The sequence below is a fragment of the Crocuta crocuta genome, unplaced genomic scaffold, assembly GCF_008692635.1.
Source record: "Crocuta crocuta isolate KB4526 unplaced genomic scaffold, BGI_CrCroc_1.0 scaffold276, whole genome shotgun sequence".
NCBI lineage: Eukaryota > Metazoa > Chordata > Mammalia > Carnivora > Hyaenidae > Crocuta > Crocuta crocuta.
Genome location: NW_027531270.1, coordinates 1,695,454 through 1,700,190, shown reverse-complemented (window position 1 = coordinate 1,700,190; position 4,737 = coordinate 1,695,454). Strand labels below are relative to the sequence as shown.

At 41.5% G+C, this 4,737-nt stretch overlaps 1 pseudogene; it reads left to right on the top strand.

Annotated features, from left to right (window-relative positions):
• The first annotated feature begins 927 nt into the window (after nt 1-927).
• Nucleotides 928-2,700, top strand: LOC144237506 (cationic amino acid transporter 3 pseudogene; annotated as a pseudogene).
• Nucleotides 2,701-4,737: the final 2,037 nt, after the last annotated feature.

Genomic DNA, 4,737 nt, shown 5'->3' with positions numbered 1-4,737 from the left:
GGCCTTTCTGGCTCTTTTCCCTTCTTAGTAATGGACCCTTGGTTGCGTCCACTGCTTCACCCATTTCTCCAGTGTTTCCTCACAAGATAGCCCGTTCCTCTTCTCTTGCAGGGAGTTATGAAGGCCCTGACCCTTTCTCCCTCTTCCACTCTTCTCACAGCACCCATGGTGGCCTAGGTGGGTAAAGGGAAGGGTTGAACTGTACATTCTTTGTCATCAGTAGAGCTAAATGGATGATGCACAATGAAGATAAAGGGGGCCAAAGTGACATGTGACCTTGGCTCCCTGATTTGGGGGCTAAAGATTTTAAGAACATGGGAACAATATTTGTATTTTAAACACAAATGATATTTTTAAAATGGTTCTGTAATTTCAATAAGTCCCTCCATTCCATGACTTAGTGTGTCATAACTCATGCCTAAGCGCCATGAAAACATCTCATGTGTGAATTATTACACAATAAATTAATGCCCTCTTGTGTTTTACAGCTTAATTAGTGCATGAAGCTACATGAATTTGATAAACCAAAATTGGATTATGTCATGTATTATGTAAAAGAGGAGAATTTTGGGAGATATTTGGCACTTTTTCCGGGTGGAAAGTAAAGTTGATTCTTATATGATGTCCTTTTGTGTCAGTTTCTGTGATATTTGGGCTGTAACAAGTGACATGTGACTTCTGAGCTTCGGTTTGTTAGCTGAACAAAATTGTTCAGTAAATATTTATTATTTACCATGTCTTAGGCATTCTGGCGGGACAGCACATAGTCGAAGAAACATGAAGCAGCATCATTGAACTCAGCAACCATTTGCAACATCCCCAACCCAAGTCAGCTTAACTCAGCATCACAGAACCTATCTGAGACTTACAGCTCCCTGAACTTGTCACGGCTCTCTGATCCTAGAATCCACTTCCATTCTAGCTAGAATGTTTTGTCAAGCACTTCGCAGATTTTGTCAAAAGCTGTTACGCAGATGTACACTGGAACAACCTATGGCTGAGACTGCCAGAAGCCTGACCACACTGGATGTAGTGGCCCTGGGTGTGAACTACACAGTGGATGTAAGTGTGTATATCCTGCTTGGCGAGGTGGCTAGAAATAAAGCAGGCCCATCCATTGTGATCTGCTTTTTGGTGGCCGGCCTAACTTCAGCATTGGCCGGGCTGAGCTATGCAGAGATTAGTACCCGAGTTTCACATTCTGGTTCTTCATATCACTACAGCTTTGTCACCATAGGTGAACTCGGGGCTTTCATCACTGCCTGGGCCCTCATTTTCATAAATGTTGCCTATGTAAACATTGTGATATGAACCTGGATCTTCATTTTTGACAGTATTTTTGGAAACCAGATCTTTCAGATGCTGTATGACAGTATCTCACAAAATGTTTCCCGTGCATTTGCAGAAATTCTAGTCTTCTTTGTTGTGTTCCTTGTGTTGTTTTTCATGGAATTGCTGAGTCGGAACATTAGGCAGATTCCCCTGGTTATCAAAGTGTCCACATTGGTGAAAATTTTGGTTCTAAGCTTCATCATCATTTCTGGCTTCATTAAGGGGGACCTGCACAACTGGAGGCTCACAGAAGAGGACTACAAAATGGCTGGACTCAATGACACCTCTACCTTGGGCCCTCTGGGCTCTGGAGGATTTGTGCCTTTTGGCTTGGAAGGGATTTTCCATGGAGCATCTATCTGTATCTGTGTATTTTGGGGTTTCACTAATATTATTACCGGAGTTGAGGAAGCCCAGAATCCCCAGGATTGGATTCCCATGGGCATTGGGATTACACTGTTCATATGCTTTTTCTTGTATTCTGGTGTCTCTGTGGCACTTACACTTATGGTGCCTTACTACCAACTTCAACTTGAGAACACCTTGCCTGAAGCATTTCTCCATATTGGCTGGGTCCCTGGCTACTATGTTGTAGCCTTTGGATTCCTGTGTATTGTTTTTGAAGACATCTTTGACTTTATGTTCCTCATACAATATGTGATGGCACATCCTACAATGGCACAGGAAGGCTTCCTGTTTCCTGTCCTTGCCAGGATCCTAACACATACATACACCCCCATCGTGGCCACTATGACCTTTGGCATTGTTGCAGCAATCACGTCATTCTTCTTTGGACTCACTGATCTTCTCGAACTCATGTCATTTGGGACACTGATAGTTTTCTCTCTGATGACTTTCGGTATTCTCGTTGTCAGGTATCAACCTGAGATGCAGAATGGGGCAAATGAAACAGAGGAGCAAGAGGAGAATGGACCTACAGCAGAGAGGCTGACTCCATGGGGACTACTTTTTCCAGGCAGCTCCTCCCCCACTCCACTCTCTGGCCGAGTTGTCTATGTTTGCTCCTCACTGCTTGTTCTGCTGCTCACTCTTCTTTGCTTGGGGCTGGCCCAGTGGCCAGCTCTGCTTTCTGGGGACCCAGTGTGGATTACAGTGGTTGTGGTGCCCCTGGTGCTCATCACTGGGATCACTGGGGTCATCTGGAGACAGCCACAGAGCTCCAGTCCCCCTCACTTTAAGGTCCTTGCTCTGCCTCTCATTCCACTACTGAGCATCTTCATGAATGTTTACCTTATGATGCAGATGACGGCTGGCACCTGGGCCCGATTTGGTGTCTGGATGCTGATCGGGTTTGCTATCTACTTTGGCTTTTGGATTCAACACAGCCTAGTTATTAACCCCACTTAAGTTAAGGCCAGAACTGTGGACCTTGAACTTAGCAGTGTCAGTACACATTTGGTTTGACATCATTACACCCGAATGCAGCCTGGTCTTTCTGTACAATAATGGAAAGTATATTTGAGTGCATGGAAAGGTAGGCCTCCCATGGGATATTAGTGGAGTAACACTAGTAACGCTTTGTACTTGTTGTGTAGTGAAGCATGTATCTTTGCTTTTTCTCCTTTTTAAAATTTTGTCTACATTTTAATTGTGTCTGTAGCTGCTTACGGGCTTTTAAAGAGTTCTTATTAAAAGAGCTAGAAAATTGGTGCCTGGGTGGCTCAGTCGGTTAGTCTGACACTTGATTCCAGCTCAGGTCATGATCTCACAGTTCAAGTTCCACATCAGGCTCTGCACTGACAGCAAAGAATCTGCTTGGGGTTCTCTTTCTCTCCCTCTCTCTCTGCTCTTCCCCTGCTTGTTCTCTCTCTCTCTCTCTAGCTTTCAAATAACTTGAAAACATTAATTTTTTTTAATATTTTATTTATTTCTGAGAGAGAGAGAGAGAGAGACAGCGTGAGCAGGGGAAGGTCAGAGAGAGAGGGAGTCACAGACTGAAACAGGCTCCAGGCTCTGAGCTGGCAGAAAGCACAGAGCCCCACATGGGGCTCGAACCCATGAACTGTGAGATCATGACCTGAGCCAAAGTCGGATGGTTAACCGACTGAGTCACCCAGGCGACCCTAAAAAACATTTTTAAAAAGAGCTAGAAAAAATTTTGTTTTCTTTGGTTAATATCAAATAGTGGAAATACTGGACCATATGGTAGTTCTAGTTTTAATTTTTTGAGGAATTTCTGTAGTGATTTCCATAGTGGCTTCACAAATTTATATTGCCACCCACTAAGCATGAGGGTTCCTTTTTCTCTACATTCTCACCAATGCTTGTTATTTCTTGTCTTTTTTAAAAATTTAGCCGTTATGATAGGTGTGAAGTGATACCTCATTATAATTCTAATTTACATTTCCCTGATGATTAGTGATGCTGAGCATCTTCTCATGTGTCTGTTGCCCATCTGGTATGTCTTCTTTGGAGAATTGTTTATTCAGGTCTTCTGCTCATTTTGTAGTGGTTTATTCATTTTTTTTGGTGTTGAGTTATGCAAGATCTTTAATTTGCATATTAGCCCCTTATTAGATGTATCATTTGTAGTATCTTGTCCCATTCGGTAGGTTATCTTTTTGTTTTGTTGATGGTTTCCTTCGCTCTGCAAAAGTTTTAATTTACATGAATTCAAAAAGATATATGCACTCCTATCTGTATTATAGCATTATTTAAAATAGCCATGATATGAAAGCAAACCAAGTGTCCACTAATGATGAATAATGAAGAAGCTGTGGTGTGTGTGTGTCTGTATCTGTGTAATATAATCAGCAATAAAAAAGAATGAAATCTTTCCGTTTGTAACATGGATGGACCTAGATGTTATAATGCTAAGTGGAATATGTTAGAGAAAGACAAATATCATATGAGTTCACTCATATGTGTACTTAAGAAATAAAGCAAAAAAAAAAAACATTGAAAAAGAGACAAATAAAAAACCACCTCAGATTTTTTTTTAATTTTTTACTTTAGAGAGAGTGCAAGTGCTTATGAGAGAGAGAATCTTTTGTAACAATGTTTTTTTTTAATTTTTTTTTGAGAGAGAGAGAGAGAATATCTCAAGCAGGCTCCACACTTAGCACGGAGCCCAACACAGGGTTCAATCCCACGATGCTGGGGTCATAACATGAGCCAAAATCAGGAGTTGGACGCTCAGTCTACTGACCTACCTAGATGCCCCAGCCACCACAGATTCTTAAATACTGGTGGTTATAAACTGGTGGAATAAACTGGTGGTTGTCAAAGGAGAGATGGATGGGGGATAGGTGAAATAGATAAAGGGAATTAAGAACACATTTATCTTCATTAGCCCTGGGATATGTATAGAATTGTATTGAATCATTATATTGTGCATATGAGAAAAACATAACACTATGTGTTAATTTTTTTAAATTTTTATGT